Source organism: Acipenser ruthenus, chromosome 11, assembly GCF_902713425.1.
Source record: "Acipenser ruthenus chromosome 11, fAciRut3.2 maternal haplotype, whole genome shotgun sequence".
NCBI lineage: Eukaryota > Metazoa > Chordata > Actinopteri > Acipenseriformes > Acipenseridae > Acipenser > Acipenser ruthenus.
This window is the reverse complement of record NC_081199.1, coordinates 33,843,939-33,864,759: the sequence shown is the minus strand read 5'-3', so window position 1 is coordinate 33,864,759 and position 20,821 is coordinate 33,843,939. Positions and strand designations below refer to the sequence as shown.

At 35.9% G+C, this 20,821-nt stretch overlaps 1 pseudogene; it reads right to left on the bottom strand.

Moving 5' to 3' along the window:
- Nucleotides 1-359: 359 nt before the first annotated feature.
- On the bottom strand, nt 360-20,815 carry LOC117426683 (lymphocyte antigen 75-like; annotated as a pseudogene).
- Nucleotides 20,816-20,821: the final 6 nt, after the last annotated feature.

Genomic DNA, 20,821 nt, shown 5'->3' with positions numbered 1-20,821 from the left:
CCTCACTGTAATATTCCAATGCCAGTTACTGTGTTTATTATTGTTATTCTACTAGCGATAAGAGCTGTGGTTTATGTATCGTGGATGCTACCGAGTAAATATATTTGATAAATGGCAGTGTCTTGCTGTATTTAGATTAGGACGCTTCCCTTACGAAGTTGCCGTAGCTATAGATGTGAGACAAGGGTTTTGTTATAGCCATATGTTCAGTAACCTTCCAAGGGGTAATGCTAATGGTCCTTTACTGGTAACTGGTAAATAATGACGAGTAAACAATAGAATAGTTTAACGATCATGTTTGTAAACAAAGGCGGTATTCAAACAGGTTAAACAAATGTGTATAAAGGAGAAGAAACAGGTTTAATGTAAAACATTAATTTTTATTGTAAAGTATGAATAGAATTAATGTAAAATTAGTTTATTTTTGTATAAAATCATTCCAGGTGTAACTGTTTATTGAATAACTGATCCTGTTAGGAGTAGGCAGTGCTGTGTCTTCTTAGGCATTTTAGTCAGTTGTGAGTTTGTCTGCGTGAATGCCAGTCATTGCATGTACAACCTGTTAATCAGTTGTCATTTGTGTGAAGTATCCAGTGCCACAGTAAATAGTTCTGCCTGTGAACACTACCAGCTTGCTGTTTTCTGCGTTACCAAAACCTCCGTGTTCCTGAGGTGAAAAATGTGATTGTGGGTAGGAGTAAGCTCGCACCACCACCTTGTTGCATTGGTGTTATCAGAATTAATAGTTTGTTACATCGGCAAAGAACCGATATTGTTGTATACAAAACACAGTAGACTAATTTGGCATACGGTGGGCCCCAAAAATATTAGGACCTTTCGTAATTTAATCATATGTACAAGTCTGAATAACAAAAGTAATGCATATACACCAATATTTGCCAAAAAATATCAGGACTATCTTGTACAAGAATGGAAGTTTTGGAAGTCTGTTACCATTAAGAGCTGGGAGAACAACATCAATGCCTTCTTCCCTGCTGATGTAAAAGGTTGCAGTCTGACTGGCCACATATCAAGTTGAGATTCCACCGTCAAATGAAAATGGCAAAAGACAAACTGGGCTGTTGTGTAGTTTTATGGCAATCATTTACAAAATTGTACCACTAACCAGCAGAATGTCTGGTACTGGTTGGAAAACAATCCCAGTCGGATAGCTGAAGCCAAACTAAGAAACTTGTGCTGGGTGATAATTAAATGAGAATTAATGGAGAATTATGCTGTTAAGACTACCCACTTAAGGTAAAAAGAGTATCATGTCTATTTACTTTGGCAACCACAAATTTTCTACTGAAGTTTAGTCAAAACATATATATATATATATAATATAAAAAATGTACCATTCTTCTATATTTTTGAAGCCTGAATCAGGACAAACAATTAATATAAACAAGAATTTCTGATAGTTCTGAGCTTTAATTATAATGCATACTCCCTTTCCTCTGCATCCACTAGAAGGGTTTCATCACTGTTTGGAGTTGAAAATGGCGGATAGTAATTGAATGGTGTAAAGAAAGTGGAACTTGAATACTTCTTCTGATAGATGAACCAACAGACACTTGAACCAACCAAAATGACGATGACACTCAGGATCACAAGCGCAGATAATAAAGTTTGGTTATCTGTAGAAAAAACAAACAAAACAAAACAAAAAAAGTATTGTTTATTTGAACCTCAATCTTTAAGTAACCAAAAAGGACACAACGCATTGCACAAAAGTATTGTGTTGAGATATAACCCCTTAGTTGGCTACACAGTAACTGCCCTCTCTCCTTTGAAGGACAGAGTTAAAGAACCAAGCCAGACCTGGTGCTCACTGTTCTGTGAATAGGGATATACTGAACCACGCCCCTTTTGTTTCTCTTTCTACATGCTTTGTCAAGTTCTTGAGAAGTGTATCCCTGTAACGGGAGCTTGTATACATTTGCAAACCCGTAGTTACTACTGCTAATCTCATAAACCATTTAAGCCGTGTCCATGCCTCACTTCTCAGAAAACATTTGAGGTACTGACATCTTAATATCAGGGTTATATGACCCTCACATGCCTAATGTGTTGATGACCATCATAAGGCTGCCATACAGATGTGACTGTTGAGGTTAGAGCTGCACTGAGACAGTGCACTTTGAATTACTGTCTTAATATTTGGTACATAGCTGTATTTCTTACTTAAATTCCATGAGCAGTGTCCACCTTGTCCCTGCTGCATTGCTTCAACCTCTGTCTTTTTTATTATATGGCTGCCCAACTGCCATATAATAACAAAGTATCCCTTAAAATTGTGGTCAGTATAGCAGCTGTCACCTGTCACTGCAAGATTACCAGTAAGAGGTACCAGTGCCCTTGAAATCATCTGTAAACAAATATATTAACACCTTCTTGTCTTCTAGTCACATAATCTTGCAGATCGGAGTACAAAAATGACTTACTGGCAGCAACTTTCTCTTTTGCTGGATCTAGAAAGGCAAATGTGGAAAATTAGTTGAACACATTGACAAGTAAATAACGAGCGTTAACATGACGGGAATGATAACAGAAATCATAATCCTTGAAATGGAGCTTGAAAGTAATTGTTTCTGAGATGCACGTGTTGGGAATAAACTGAAATAGTTCTCACAAGAACAAGAAACAACTGAACACATTCCTTTAGAATTAATAAACACCCTTGCCCGATACACTAAAAGTGCATTTTCATAAACTTGGACTGTTTAAGGTAAAAAATACAGCCCTGATTGTGATATACGTGTAATTTTTGGAGTGCTTTTGAAATTTCCATAACATTAAGTGTAACAGTTTTGCAAAGGAAATTAAAAAATGAAACTTACTCTTGGGTGTTTCACAGACTACTGCCTTTTCAGACACTTCTTCACAGCTTACTTTTTCCCACTTTCCTGAGCCAGTGTGCAGAATGGCACACGTGTCCACAGGTGTGTCTTCACTATATGCACCATGCATCCAGTTTGTATAGACCACATCCAAACCATCAAACCACTTTAGAGAATCAGCTGGAACGAGAGCGGTGTGCGGTGAGCAGAATTTAACTTTGAAATGGCTTTGTATGATTTTAATATAGAGAGCTGGGGCTTCTCTGCAACACCACCTGCTTTTTTGATTGGCTAACAGAAAGGTCTGCAACAAATGATTAACCACACAACCTCGAAATTCTTACAATTAAAAAAAAAAAACCTATAAAGTAATAATAAATAAGAATGTAATAACATTTAAAATTAAATCACTTACTGTCTACATTTAAAGACATGCCCAGCCATACATCTTTGGTGCCATTCCAAATGCGATGACTGTAATCTGTTACAAAGCTGTTCTCAGCTTCACTGTTTATGCTCACAACATCTGCACTGGGAACTAAGCAAAGTTAAATATTAGTTATGATAGCTTATCACATGCAATGTGTACTAGATATGTAATACATATACACAACATAAAATGATAATTTCACAATGGCCTGCGACCTGACATATTGAATTTTTATTTACAGATCTGATAAATCTTAATGTTTTAACAGCTACATGATAGGATTGCTACAACAGTCTTTGCTATGGTACACTAAAAGAGAAAGAAAAGTGAATTGAAATACCTTGAAACGGATTCTGATTGGTTACTGTGTCTAAAATGTCACAAATTGTATTTCTACATGGCAAACTAGACAACATCAATATGGACATCAATATTCTATTTTTGCAACACGTGCTACTGGTTTCTGTGTGCTTCGGAACTCTTCCTAAAAACCAAATCAGGCAATATGTGTAATTCTTAAATTTCAGTTGCTACATGAGCGAAGAGCCAGGGCACACTAATGTATTAAATAGATGTAAAAATACCATTTACTCTGCAGGCTTCTCTTACATCCTCAATTGTGGAGCTTTTTGGAAGGTGGAAAAAATAGTAACAGCTATTTCCAAGTGGAACCCATGTGCGGCCATCAGCTGGGCATTCTGCAGAGAGAAGGACATGTAGTAGCATCTCTAAGTATGAATCAACATCACATACAGGTACATATGTATAGGCTGGCTTACAAGGAAATTACTGTAAACTTTGGCTATTGCATTAGGCGTGTAATAAAGGTTAAATCTAGACTGAAAGGACTAATTGAAAAGTGCATACTTTTACTAAAGATAATAGACAAAGATTGGAATGACTGGCATGCATGTGCTATCTTTGTACTATACAAATAAAAGATGTTAGCTTGAACATACTTCACTGTGTTACAAGACTGGCGAAATATACAGAACTATAGTCATTGTTTCCAATTAGGATTATTTGGTCATACTAAAGAACAGTATTAAAAAAAAAATACAGAACCAAAACAAATTCCTCCATCTGTGCACCTTTTTGTATCTTTAATTTGTTTACGAAGTATCAGGTCTATCACACATCATCTATCACAGTGCGTTGGTGTTTCCCCTGGTGTGAAAACAGGGTACAGAAATTGTGGTTAACTGGTGAAAAATATCACTAGAATTCCACAAAACGAAATAAGACCTAATTTGAGATATCTAAAGAAATTTGAAGAGCCTTTGTTCTGTAGTCTAATATTCTATTCTGCCACTAGTGTACTGCTTAGATACCTACTTGACAATTGAAAACATGTGTTTACACATCTATGAGCATGTCGTTTTATAAACAACAAATTAAAATGACGTAAAATTACCCTCCACATTTGAATTGCCTTAGTAGGTTTTTTTTTTAAGTCTGCGAGATAAGGGAACTAAAAACTAAAATAAAACAGGACTGCCATTGCCGCAGCAAACATCATGCGTCACGCAGCTACATATTTGTAAAGCTTACTAACACAACACACAATTTATTTTAATGTTAATTTTAAACTGATATAATAATAATAATAATAATAATAATAATAATAATAATAATAATAATAATAATAATAATGCAACTAGCGAATTTCTCCTTTTCACAGACAAGATTTTTTGCAAATCTTAAGACGTATGAATGTATGTTTTCAAATGTTTTTGCATATCGGCAAAATAACAAAGCAAACTTACCAAGAACAGCAGCAAACGAATAATTACTGAGAAATACACAGGCACTAATCGTGCCAACAAAAAACACGTAATCCCGTTTAGCACACTCCATGTTTTAAATAAAATTGGTAGTACGCAGTCCCAACGTATCTCGGAAACCAGAACCTGTGGAACAAAACTCTTGAACTTCTAAATATGAACTGCTGATGCGTCATTCATCATGGGACGATTTGAGTTCATAAACAATGTTGCAATGACGTTCTTCTTTTGCTACACGTCTGCGTCAAACTTGGCAAAACAGACGAGCGTACTGCGCGATTATTTGATCTTTAATGTGTTCCAAACTCGAGGTTTTTACTGTGCTAACTCTTAAAACTTTCCTGATGAAAACACAAAAACAAACAAACAAAAAAAAACCCCAGAAGCTAGGCAGTCATTTGCGCAAAACTAGCCTCCCGCCATAAAGGGGCGCAACCTAGTTTTACGAATACATTTTAGACAGTATTGACAGAGGTCGTGTGCATTTTTTTAAGTGCTGACATGTTAATGAACAGAACTATTATAATATATAATATAGATATATATAGATATAGATATAGATATATAGATATATAATGTTATTATTTTAACACTGCAAATGCCCACTCTGTATTCTTGTCATAAAACACCAGAACCCCACAGTGGCTTTTCAGGAAAAAGCTAAACTCCACTTGACTTGCAACAGGTCTTATATGAAATGGATGCAAAAAGTACCATTATCTTTCACACCCAGATTTGTTGCTTTGTGTAAAGTGGAATCCTTACCTCAGGTGGCTATCTGAGGGGCATTCTGCTGAGTCGGGCAAGTGGCATTTCTTTGTGAATGTTTCTGTAGGCCATGGACAACAGCATGCACATTTTTGGAAGCACCAAACCATTTGACAAGAGTGTGTAGGTAAGACAAAGGGTGAAGGTGAAATGACCTACTGTGAAAAGAAGGCAAGCAAACAGGACTATTTTTTTTTTTATATATATAACTCAGTGTAGTACTTAATATCGGGTGTGTTTTAGTGATTATATAAATATTGTTGTATCAGGTCTTAGTATTGCAGGGCAATTAGAGAGACGAGTTATTGACCTGAAAATACAGTAAAATGAGGTTTCTGGAAAAACAGGTTTTTACATTTTAAGGTGGCAATGTTAAGATCTGCCATTGTTTAGACCATTAAAATAGACTCCGTCATGTTTAAAAAACACACATTTGAAACAAAGCTAATGGCAGTGTACAACAGGTAATGACAGGCAATCTCTTGCCTTGGACATGAAGGGTGTCTTTTAAGGAATGGGTTATTAATACTGTACATTTATTTAACAGAGTCAAAGTATTATTTTGCAGGTACTGCTTTTAAAGCATAATTTTGATGATGAGTCACAGACAAAGGAAAATGCGCTCATTAATAACCATGTGTGTGATCATGAATACATTCCAAAAAAAAAAAAAAAAGCTTTATTGCAGAACAGACGGAAACAATACTATGCACAGATAATGCACACCTTTGACTGAAGTCATACATCTGTAAATCAGTAAATGTTCTTCTGTAGTAAACTGGTGCAAAAACACAAATGCTGAAGCGAGTAAGATTATACATTAGACAAAACACAAATAGCAATCCTGTTTACTTTAATTTCAAACTAAAACACACCAAGCAACATTTTATAAACGTATTTACAGAAACATAATAAATATATACAAATGTAAAACTGTTTTTCAACAGTATCATCACTTACACACTGTACAATATGGCTCTTTCTGTACATAAAAGAATGAATCATGTCCAATTAAACATGTGTTATATAACAAGCAGAATATACAAAAATCTGCAAAATACACACTCTCTCTCTCTCTCTCTCTCTCTCTCTCTCTCTCTCTCTCTCTCTCTCTCTCTCTCTCTATATATATATATATATATAAAGATTTACATTAGGCTAAACCAGCAAAGTACATTAGAGGCACTGCAGGATTTTAAAAAAAAAAAAAGTGTTTGTTCAGTTTGTCAATAGTTGTGCTTCACATTTTTAGAGCCGAAATTTAAGATAATCAGACAATCAGTAGTTTGTGTAAACAGCTCTAAAATAGTTTTCTTAAAAAAAATAATAATCTAACAATTAACATCTTATACAAAAGTATAAATACAAGTGCTTCTGTTAGAGACAAATATACCCTATACTATTTGTTACATTCACACAATTTAAAAAAAATTAAGCCTTTGACAATCCATTTTTGTTTTGTTTTTGACAATAACAGCCAAACACAAAATATTAAACATACTTACTCTTAGATATATGCTTTTACATATTATATTACAATAAGACGTAGAACTTTGGCACTTTAAAATAAATTAGTACTATACATGTAAATTGGTTTATCGACTGATTCATTTACCACAACAGAAGTATGGGGTTGCAATGTGCCTGACTGTAATTGAAAACGCATGCCACTAACTATGTACAGAATGACTTGTTTACATGGTGGACAGTTTTAAGGGAGCCACATTTGCTAGTGTTGACGTTGTTGCAATCCCTCTGCTGTTTGGTACCTGGTGTAAAATGTTATTACTAGTGCAGTGTATACTTTGTGACTTCCGAGCTTCACTGAATCAGTTACAAATACAAATAAAAGCATTATAATAAGTACAGCAGACAAATCAATAATCATAAGGAAGATGCGGCATTCAAAAATAAAAAACAATCTTATGGATTATTTGTTTGATCATTCTGATTATGTGTTTAACATGTTAAAATGTTAATACTAATAGCTGATCTATATTTCAAATCAGAAATGTTCTACATATTATTGTGTTATTATACTGTGGCTTTGGAGTTGGTACGGTGTCAGGGAATTGAAGAAAAAAAAAAGGTACTAGCTTTTCACTCTCGAATCTGGTAAATCTAATTACATGGAGAGTGTGAGAAACTAATGCTCCAATAGAAATTTTCTAACCTACATCTGTAGGTTAAAAAAGTTTATTGCCAACTTTCTGTGGCAGACACTGTTTGTTACTTGGCAGTGATTTTTTGTATGGAATATGCACAAAAAAGTACAAAATGATGTGAATTCAAAGTTTTGTAAACCAGGAGACTAATTACAAAAAAAGAAGAAACTTCAGAAATTGAGTAATGCATTTTATGCTGCTGTAATCTGCATAGTTTGATACATTTTAAAGTGTAATGTATGAATTATAGTATTTGTGTGGTTGTGCTGGTTAGTAAGTAAAAGTACACTTTTTTGTTAAGCTGTATATAAATATCAGGACTTTCTTCTACATCTTTAATCTCTAGTCTCTGTTAATATACTGGTACTGTCTGCATTGTCTAAGCTTCTTTCATAACGCACTGATGAAAACATGGAAGAAAACCTCATCCTATTTCTTCTGTATACAAAATAAACTATTCTGGCAATTCCTGTTAGGACCATTAGTAAAATAAATGCAATGGTTACGGCAGTATTCTCCGGTCCTAAGAAAAAAAAAGAAAAAAAAGAGTTAGAATAATATATTTACCTTTATTTCAGTGCACACATAAAACATATATTAATACAACTAAAATCAAGGATATTTACTGAAACACAGAAAAAAAACAATAAAGTCATAAACTGTTAATACCCCAAAGAAAATGAAGACAGTGTTTATTATATTGCCCCTAAATGAATTATTGCAATATTTTAACCACATATGTGTAAAGCCTAAACTTAATATCTTTGAGAAACCACAATAATTACACTTTGTATTTTTTGTGACCTTAAAAAAGTCTGTTTTGAAAATATGTGATTATGGTCTTTTTATGCAACATTGCACCACAGTTTTTAACTTGTGAGCACGTTTTTTAAGATGTTGTTGTATGTCAGTTCATATTGCATGCTGCTGTGGTATCTTGCCAGGACAGGCTTGAACAAAGGATTGTTTACAGGCAACAGCTGGGAACCTTGCCATTCCCACTGACACAACTGTGCAAGAGGACCATATTTTTTTTGTACAGTTATCAATTACCTTGTCTGGCCAGCAGGGGGGATGCCACAGCACAGCCCATTAGACTGGCTAAGTAAATAAAAAATAGTATATCAACTGCCAGCAGGTGGAGCCAGCTCCTGGAGACTGGATGTGCTCAAGCCCGGAGCTTGGGTCTGCTAAGTCTAGTTCACCCTATTTTGTATTAAAGGGGCGGAGATCCTACGGCTGTCCATGGCACAGGTGATTCTACCTGAAATTATGACGGACTTTGACAGACACAGGCGGACTTAAAAAATTACCTGATTGTATCTCTTAGCACATAATGAACAGATTGCACTTCATCAAAATTTTGAAAGCTTGGAAGATGGGCACCCAGTGATTCACAAAACCTTTCTGCTTCCTCCCATGTTCTTTTTCTAGATAGTCTTTCATGGTGGAAAACCTGAAAGAAAAAAAAAAACACTAGTATTACAAACTGTGCATATTTCACTTTCAAGGACTTTATCACTGAAAAATGAAATGAGATAAAACCTTTCTCCTACAGCCACACAGTAAATATATATATATATTTTTAACAGTCTATCCAATCTAGTTTGCACTTTTAAAGTAACTTCACGACCTAAGGAACTGTAAAAAAACATAAAACATAATTTACTATTTAAAGTGGCTTAGCTAGACCTCTAACTGACATCTTTATGTAATAACTTTAAATGAAAGCAGATGGACAGAAAGACCAATTTCTAGAGTGCAACTGTAAAGTTTTAAGTGTCCAGCTTCTGCTTTAGGCATATATATTAGTGTTCAGTAGCTGACTTTAAAAGTATGAATGTGGTAATGCAATTATTATTATTATTTATTTATTTCTTAGCAGAAGCCCTTATCCAGGGCGACTTACAATTGTTGCAAGATATCACATTATTTTTTTTATTATTATTTGTTTATTTAGCAGACGCCTTTATCCAAGGCGACTTACAGAGACTAGGGTGTGTGAACTATGCATCAGCTGCAGAGTCACTTACAACTACGTCTCACCCGAAAGACGGAGCACAAGGAGGTTAAGTGACTTGCTCAGGGTCACACAATGAGTCAGTGGCTGAGATGGGATTTGAACCGGGGACCTCCTGGTTACAAGCCCTTTTCTTTAACCACTGGACCACACAGCCTCCACAATTACCCATTTATACAGTCAGGTTTTTACTGGAGCAATCTAGGTAAAGTACCTTGCTCAAGGGTACAGCAGCAGTGTTCCCCACCTGAGACTGAACCCACGACCCTCCGGTCAAGAGTCCAGAGCCCTGACCTCTACTTCACACTAATGTGATAATTCGATGGCTTAATCTGTATATATCAAAAAGCAGTCAGTATAAAGCATCCTTGACAGTGATGGCCCTGGATCTCCATTTGTTTTGTTGTAACAAATCGCCTGACTTTTTTTCCCCCAACCTTGTAACAATAAAGAAGGTCTTTCGCAGAATACCATCCATCTTGGCAGGTAGTATTGGGATTGATTTCTGGTTCTGGATTTTTGCGATTCCCAATAACCTTCTTATAAATAGCCATGGCTTTGAAGTTTGTACAGTCCTTCACTTCCCACTTTCCAAGAGACTTTCCTGCTGACATTACAACACATCCTCCAAGACCATCTGCAATTAACAAGCATTCAGAACAATACTCCAACGGTTAAATACACTTGTTGAGCAAGCTAGTTTACTTGGCTGGTTGAGAGCAAAACCATTGTAAATAACACAGTGTTTTGAGCTCCATATTTTCTCGGGTTTCCTTGGTATTAACTAACTTTTATTTAGTTTAATACAGTTACCTGGCTGATAAATGTTCCAGTTGGTGAATGTCACAGGCTGCATGCCCTCTGTAGTTATCCATTCATACTGTCCATTACCGTTTTTATCCTGAAGGCTTGTCCAAAAGTACTTGGTATCATCTTTGCTGTATTTTGTAATAAGGCTGTTTATAAATGCTTGTTCAAACCTGCAATGTTTAAAATTAAAATTAGTTTTAAATGTAAACATGTTCAACCCTACCTAAATAAAACAGAAGTACAGTATGCTTGTATCAACATAACCACAAGGCACTTGTGCAATAGTGCAACTATATAAAAAATAAAAACAAAATACATACTATAAGTTGTAAGGAAAGAGCAACACAACACAAGAAAAACATGTTTTATATGCCTTGATTGAGCTGTTTATGGCAGTATTTATTTAATGAAGTGTACAAGAGTATAAAATCCGATCTTAGTGTCAGTCAGTATTACCTGTTAGTTATTGAAAGGTTAAAACTTTCTTGAAAGAAAACTTCATTCTTATCAACCTTATAACAGGAATCACCATGCCTCTTCCAATCCTAAAAATAAACATACATCACACTTTGTATATTGCAATATAATTTATGTAACAGACCATCAATAATGTCAGTGTCATTTTGTTCCTTTCCATCAAGGGATTGAAGTTTTTAACATGGAACTGTTATCATTTTTTTTTTTAGCTAACTGACATTTTTGACAAAATACCATATCACTTATTGCAAAAGAAAAATCTGCAAAATATCAGGTACTTTTCAGCCTTTAAATTAAAAATTGTAAGCTTATTCTGCCTTCATTATAGGTCATAAACAGTGCCATAAAAAAACAATATATGATAATGAATTATAGATCAAATTAGATAAACCAAGCATGATTTTTAAGACAGTACTGAGTGGTAAACACAGAACCACATACAGTGCCTTGCGAAAGTATTCGGCCCCCTTGAACTTTGCAACCTTTTGCCACATTTCAGGCTTCAAACATAAAGATATGAAACTGTAATTTTTTGTGAAGAATCAACAACAAGTGGGACACAATCATGAAGTGGAACGAAATTTATTGGATATTTCAAACTTTTTTAACAAATAAAAAACTGAAAAATTGGGCGTGCAAAATTATTCAGCCCCTTTACTTTCAGTGCAGCAAACTCTCTCCAGAAGTTCAGTGAGGATCTCTGAATGATCCAATGTTGACCTAAATGACTAATGATGATAAATAGAATCCACCTGTGTGTAATCAAGTCTCCGTATAAATGCACCTGCACTGTGATAGTCTCAGAGGTCCGTTTAAAGCGCAGAGAGCATCATGAAGAACAAGGAACACACCAGGCAGGTCCGAGATACTGTTGTGGAGAAGTTTAAAGCCGGATTTGGATACAAAAAGATTTCCCAAGCTTTAAACATCCCAAGGAGCACTGTGCAAGCGATAATATTGAAATGGAAGGAGTATCAGACCACTGCAAATCTACCAAGACCTGGTCGTCCCTCTAAACTTTCAGCTCATACAAGGAGAAGACTGATCAGAGATGCAGCCAAGAGGCCCATGATCACTCTGGATGAACTGCAGAGATCTACAGCTGAGGTGGGAGACTCTGTCCATAGGACAACAATCAGTCGTATACTGCACAAATCTGGCCTTTATGGAAGAGTGGCAAGAAGAAAGCCATTTCTTAAAGATATCCATAAATAGTGTCGTTTACAGTTTACCACAAGCCACCTGGGAGACACACCAAACATGTGGAAGAAGGTGCTCTGGTCAGATGAAACCAAAATCGAACTTTTTGGCAACAATGCAAAACGTTATGTTTGGCATAAAAGCAACACAGCTCATCACCCTGAACACACCATCCCCACTGTCAAACATGGTGGTGGCAGCATCATGGTTTGGGCCTGCTTTTCTTCAGCAGGGACAGGGAAGATGGTTAAAATTGATGGGAAGATGGATGGAGCCAAATACAGGACCATTCTGGAAGAAAACCTGATGGAGTCTGCAAAAGACCTGAGACTGAGACGGAGATTTGTCTTCCAACAAGACAATGATCCAAAACATAAAGCAAAATCTACAATGGAATGGTTCACAAATAAACATATCCAGGTGTTAGAATGGCCAAGTCAAAGTCCAGACCTGAATCCAATCGAGAATCTGTGGAAAGAACTGAAAACTGCTGTTCACAAATGCTCTCCATCCAACCTCACTGAGCTCGAGCTGTTTTGCAAGGAGGAATGGGCAAAAATTTCAGTCTCTCGATGTGCAAAACTGATAGAGACATACCCCAAGCGACTTACAGCTGTAATCGCAGCAAAAGGTGGCGCTACAAAGTATTAACTTAAGGGGGCTGAATAATTTTGCACGCCCAATTTTTCAGTTTTTTATTTGTTAAAAAAGTTTGAAATATCCAATAAATTTCGTTCCACTTCATGATTGTGTCCCACTTGTTGTTGATTCTTCACAAAAAATTACAGTTTCATATCTTTATGTTTGAAGCCTGAAATGTGGCAAAAGGTCGCAAAGTTCAAGGGGGCCGAATACTTTCGCAAGGCACTGTATCTACCAAATCTTAGAGCACAATTTATATTTTTGCAACTCTGTACTCAGGCCTCTAAACGCAACAGTTCTGGGATACATGGGAAGGATAGAAGTTTAGGAGTATAAGAGTGTGTTATGCCAATTCTAGGATAATGGATTACCCCATCTGTTGGACAGCCCTCGTCAGACTTTGATTTTTCACTTCACCTTTCTTCTTACATACGAATGGCAGGTTTTTGTCACATGGCATGACCTTCCAGTTGCCAAGCTAAATATTAAAAAAAAGAGAAAACAAGTTTAGGAAAAGTTTTTAACCTCTTCACACTTTCACTTTTTTTTTTTTTTTTTTACAGTTGAATTAGCGCTTGCATGGCCCAAACTTACTTTCAGTTTCTGTTTCAGGGTTACAAATAACCTCTGAACTCACTTCCTTATTTTAAAATGCTATCTTAGATTAAAAAAAAAAGAAACCGCACGGGCCCTGTCATTGTAATTGTGGTACAATAGCTTGTTTGTTGGAGACAAGAGTTGGGAACTGAAACAAACATAGTAGATAGATTATTTTCTGTAGTTACCCAGCAACCAGATTGATAGAACTGTATTTATAAACATACAGTATACATGGAAAACACTGATACAGATTTCTCATGAAATCATCTGTATGTTAACCCTTAGCGGTCCTATGTCGGACCTGGTCTGACATCATCAAAAAGACGCAAAAAACGGGTTTCTAGTCGTTTTTTCTCCGGAAAAAGCCGAGAAAACCATTCAATGGCCGAGTGGGAGCGTCAGGAGCCGAGACAAGCCGAAAAAAAAGGGCGTATCTCATGAATAGTCATACTTGCCCCTGGCATCAGATAACGGCGGCCATAAGGAAACAAGGTGGCTGTGACTGCATCAGTGCTCAGAGAATATCACAGACATTTGCAGAGCTTTTTTTCAGATGTTATAGTAATAAAATAATGACTTAGATCACATTATTGAGGCGTTTGGTGATAAAACAAGTGATCAGGAGATGATTGATTGGTATGTACGACTATTATTATTATTATTATTATTTATTTCTTAGCATATGTGAAAGCTATAGCGAACGAAAGGGTGGGGCGGGGCTGGAGATGCCTAGTGAGTGCTTTGTTGATATACAGGGCCTTTTAAACCCGTTTGACTGTGGAAAAAAAATACTTTTAAACAGCGCGTCTAAAATTAACTGCGTGTGTGAAAATAAATTGGACCTGACGCGCCTGACACGCACTTAATAAATGGACTGCAAAGGGTTAAACTTTCATTCACTAAAGCCAGAACAAGCTGACCGAATGGTGTTTCGTAAGGGGTCGTGCCAAGTGTTTTAATTTCTATAAATTTAGTATTAATAAAAGAATAAAAAAAACAAAAAACAACAGCAATGTATAACATGAATATGAATAGAGAGCAATGTCTTGGTATAGTTGAACAACATACTCTATTGAGTTGTCTTAGATCACAGGAGAGGAACACTTCACCACTGTTAAAACAGGCATTGTGTTTAGTTTATTCCACCAACAAGGTTAGCAATACTTATGGCAAAAGCAAAAATTATTATTTTGCAACTTAATATGAATATTGAAATATCTAAATATTGTTCCCACCATTGAATTGAAATTGGGATTTTAGGTTGCTTCACAAATCAGGTCAACTGAGAATGTGATGTTGGCAATATAGGGAATGCAAATATTCACCAAAACAGCAGAAACAACAACTCATACCCATACTATTTCATAAAGAAAACCAGTAAGAGCAAAAACAAACAACTGACTGTTTTTTCTTTTTTTACACACAGTACCTGTCCTGTTTATGCTACACAGTTGGGGGTTTTGTTAAAGGGAACACTGGGTTCATGCTGACTCCAGTATGTAAATGTTACAGGGGTCCCATCAGTCCACTCAAACAAGGCTGGGGATTGGTTATTTATCAGTCCAGTCCATACATCTATCTCTGTGTCTACACAGGTAAAAAAAAAAAAAAATTAGTACATTACTGTACTTGAAAAATGGCAACAAATAATGCTATTTACCTATGCACATTATCAAAATCAATAAAAAAAAATTTTTTAAAAAAAAAAAAACAAAAAAATCATGCATGTGCCTCAAAACAATTACACACAATGTTCAGTTTGATTCTGATCACTGGAACTGCACACAGAGCCTAGTTAGGCATTTATAACAGTCATTAGGCATAAAGCAGCGTAGTAGACCATACTTACTGTTATGCAGCTTGGTGATAATCAACTCAATGTCCTCTAAAGAGTGGATGCTTATTAACAGGCCTCCTTTACCCTCGCATGTTTTAACTGCCATCTCCTGGGTGTCCGGCTCCTTTCCCATCATATAACAGTACCCATTGTACGGGAGCCAATCCGATTCACAGCTAGTAATCTTGTATTTCCAGGAGTCTACAATAACACCAAGTGAGGAACTGTTAACAAGTTGAAAATATTTTCTTAATAAACATTTTAATAACCACGCTCCTGAAAAAGCCTATTTTATAGTAAGTTAATAGTAAGGCATTTGTTGCTGTGCCAATACTGCCTGCTTGTTTTTTGTTATCTAGATCCTTAGAAACATGATCTGAAAAAATATGTGCAAATGGACCAGTAGGACCTGTTTAAGAACTGCCCAGAGCTATAACATTATTCATATTTAGGTTGTAAGGACTGTAAAAGCCTCAGAAGGTAAAGAAGTAGATAGAAGGACTACACGGACAGTAACAGAGTAATGCATCTGGAACATCAAACAAAATAAAAAGGGTTTTGCTGATCGGTTATGGTGTGGTTAAGTAGGTACAGTACAAAGACAAGAAACACTTACTTTCAGTTTCTGGTTGCAAACCATTACTATTTTTTTTGCAGATGTACGGTAACTTGCTTTCACAAGAAAAACTCTCCCAGTGACCTTCAGAATGCATTACGCCACAGCTTGACTCTTTTAAGATAGACAAGCTTGGCATCCCTTAGGAAAACAAAGAAACACCATGTTTTTATTTTCAGTTGCTTGTAAATCAATGAACCCCTCAAACATTATAACAATGTCAGCTCGTTATTGGCGTCTATAATCTTTGTGACACATGCCATTGGATATGCAAACTTATTTCACTCCAGCACACATTAGACAAAAACAATTGCTAGTTTAAAATGAATTAAAAAGAACCCTTTCAGACATCTGACTTGTTATCCATACCCTCACATTGTGGGGATGCTGACCTTCATAATAATGGCTCTTTCATTCAATGTTTTCTAGTTTATTGTTTATGGTATTCACTTACTAAATACAGACTGTTTGGACACACATCAATTTCAGTACAATAACAGAGTAACAAAGCAAAACAAAAAAGTAGCAGGAAATTGACATATGTAGAACACGTGAATTACCCTGTTTCCAATTGACAAAGGCAAGCGGAGAATCATCAGACCACTGCCATCCACCAGCTAAATCCAGCTGGTTTAAACCAATCCACACATAGTCGGGATAGCCCTCCTTTCCTAGAGGCAACACAGAAAGTTAGCTTAGCTAAATCAAGTCTGATACAAGTAAGTTTATATAATAAATTAAGTAACCAAAGCATGTAGAAGTTTTCATGGACTTTTAATACTTTTGCTCGAACTCTGCTCTGTGCTAAAAAAAACAAAAAAAAGACAAAACAAAAAAAACCCCTCCCCTGTAAAGCAGGCATCGCTCTCACTAGGGGTTAAAATTGAAAGCTGGCAGGAATGAAATTGCTGGTTGTCTCGTACTACTAGCTATGAGTCATGAAGTGACAACCTCAGAGCAGAAGTGAAGGGAATTCTAACCCTGGTAGAAATATACTGCACGCAAGAAATGCTGGCCTACCAAGTATGTAGGGGAGTTCAATTGTGTTAGAAACACTGAGTAAATCCCCCCCCCCCTGACTCAGACAAGATACCCGAGCCTCCTTCCAAGACAGGAACGACTGGAAGTTAAACTGGTAGCAGTGTTCTGACTCAGCTTCTTTATTCCACAAGCGTTCACACCCAGTTTCTACAATATAAAGAGTAAAAATAACACATTTGGTACTTAAGATGTACGAAAGAGTGAAATATAGTACAAAACAACTGAATATTGTGATATGGAGGATAACCCTTAAAGAAACATTTCCTCTTTCAAAAGGAAAGCAGCAACATTTCTTAAAGATAAATCCACTCAAATTAAATATTTTCCTCAGTGAGGCTACAGTACTGGTTATACGGCATACTGGTGTTACAGTATTATGTTTGGTGTGTTCTTACAGTGTGCTTCTTGCACAGCACTTTTGAAACGTTCTAAAAACTGTCTTGTCTAATCAAAGGTTTCTTTTTTTTCTTTTGGTTCTTAAAGTGTTTGGAGTGAGTCTACAAAATAAGAAGTATCAGGATGTAAAAGCAAAACCTCTCTAATTAACTGGTTTTGCAACCAAATGGAGTACCCGATTGAGTCAGACACTTTATTAAATTGTTTTTTGTTCTTCCCAATTCAGTAATTAAAAACTGCCCTTCCTGCATTTCAATAAATGTCTGTAAAGAAACCTGCTGATCAAATACCAGAAATGAAAACCCCTTTGCCTTCCTTATCTGTGTACAGACAAGCCCTGCTGTTCATTTCTGAGTTATTTTATAGATATACTGTATATTCTTCTTTCTACTGGCTGGAAACTCCCTCCTCTTTGCCTGGATTTGTGTTGAAATGTAACAATCCTCAAATGTGTTGTATTGCCACAATCTGAATCATCTCTCACATTTGCTGTGTATTTGAAGAGGGGGAGAGTGCATGCTGGATTACTGGAATATGAACAGTAGTTTATTTGACAGGGCTTTTGAGAAATGGGCACCCATTGTGCTAAATTTCAAATAACCATAAGCGATGATACCTCGGAATTAACATCAATAATATAATATAATATAACATGTAACTAAATTTGTTTTACTGTATATAAACCTCATTGATACTCACCTTCATAAGGCTGATGGCAGATGCTGTCAGCAAAGTTCTCTTTCGTCCAGGTATCGTTCGAATTCAAGCTTGCTGTTACAGAGCCACTTGTGGCTGACAGTCGATACTGGGATGCACCAAAGAGAAAATTCTGAGCGCAGCGCCACCACAACATCACGTGGGCTGTGTCACACTCAAACATTCCAACTGCATTTTCACTAAGGTCAAGCCCAAGACACTGCATCGACTGAATGTTATAAAGCCGATGTCTGGTCCCCCACTTCCACTGCATTGATGGGGAGTTCTTGCATTGTACTACACTCAGTTGGGAGTCTTTAACTTCAAGGCAGCTATCTTTGTGATTGTGATGAATAGTAAAACTGGCATGCCCTGGAAACACAAAGGAAGAGAACAGTTATATTTCTGCACTGTGACATAAACCAAACCAAATACCACATTTCCTAGCTCGACACATCAGAATTAGAAGTCACAACGACTCTATGACCAGCATGCTGATAGAGCTGGGTGTGTAACACAGGAGAAACAATGAACAATTATTTTCTTGGTATTGCTGATTAAAAGGCTTTTGTGTACAAAGCTTGCTGAAATTGAAACAACCACTCTAAACCCTCTGAGTGTTTCCAGTGCCAAGTAAGCATGTTTAAGGTTGAACTGAAATATTACAGGATATAATGCATTATAGTGTAAATTCCACCAAATAATTAAACGGACCCTTTTCTCTTTCATACGATTCTAGAATGTAGCCTAATATTAAATTATAATCTTGGATTTTCAATATGGAATAGATTTAAACGGGGTTAACTCAATGCTTAAAATTAGAACTGCAACAAAACTGAAATTCAAAACGTGTTGCTTTCATAAAGGAAGCATGTTATGCAGTATGCAAGCACTTAGTAAATGCACACTCATCATATAATATACTCTCCACATTTACCCCAGGGTTCCTTGAGACAACTTTATCATTTGCTGAAGAGAATGTAATAGTAGCTATTTAATGGGATTCAAACTAAAATATCATTCATCCAGTTTTATGGTCTGCAATGTAAGCATATGAGAATTCAGTACTGAAAGACACCTCCTGTGGCAGTGCCTTTGTTACAAATATTTTGCACATTGTGTGTCAAACATTAACATTTACTTACCGGAAAACCTCAAACGGGCAGATTCCCCATTTTTTGGTGATTAATAAGTAACGCCATAGGAGAGCAGTTAAATTTGTATTGAATGTAACACCAGTATATTTCCTTTCATTGTCTATATTAAGAAACAAATAGTGCCAGTTTGAGCTCCAGTCTTGGTTCTTTCACTGTTTATGAAATAAAACACTTTTTCCCTCCATGTATGAGTTCATGCCAGGATTGTGAAAAAAAAAACAACGGAGTGACTTTCTTTTTTGTTTGCTTTGTAATATTGGATTGTAAAATATTCAAGATAAGGTGTATTATTATTGACTTATCACTCGCATACCGTGCTCCTTCCACTGTGTTTTTGAGGTATTATCGCTTTTTCAGTATTGAAATGGTATCCTATATACCTTCTCAGAAATAAATGTATTTAAAATGTATTTATTTTGTGTATATGCTATGAATTTGACAGTGCTGGTCCTGTAAAAAAAATGCAATGCACACCGAATGCAATCCATTAAGGCCATATGTAGTTGATCTAATAAAAATAACATTTAAAATGTACCTTTTCCTTGTTATGATATGAAGGAGGGCGGGAACCCCCATTTCCCCGCTTTGTAAATAATACAAAAAACATACACACTCACACACACGCATTATGACAAACAAACTAGCCAAGCAAAACAGCATGCTTTGTGACTTGCTGCATCTGGATAACTGCCAGCGTCTGACACTGCAGTTTAATTTCTATTAAAATGGACAAACAGATTCTTTTTTTTCTTTTCGCTGTTCTTTATATATATATATATATATATATATATATATATATATATATATATATATATATATATATATATATATATATATATATATATATATATAACACAACGATTAAAAAAAAACAATTCATCAACTTACACGGTAGTTTCAATCGCTGCCAAGTAATGGTGTTTATAAAAATGTTCCCATGCACTAAATAAATAAATAAATAAGACGTTTACAGAAAAGTTGCAAACAAATAACTCTTCTTACCTAAGTTTCCAGAAGCTGTAGTTTCCAAAGAAAAAGCTGTGAGCGCCAAAGTTAAAGACGTGTAAAAGTGATAAATAAGACGGCTGTCTATGTTTAAAAAAAACTGCACCTGCTTTACTCTGTAACTAAAGACATCGGAGCAAAATAGTAATTCGTACACCCTCCGTGTAAGAACTAACAGACTATCGTGCAATGCGCCACAGCCCATCAGACCATAATAAAATAATGTTGTACTTGTTTTCATTGGACGCTTTTGTTGGATCGTCACTTGTCGCTGTGACAAGTAGAGCATTTCACTGTCAGATAACTCGACTTCCATGTTTACTACAAATGCTACTCT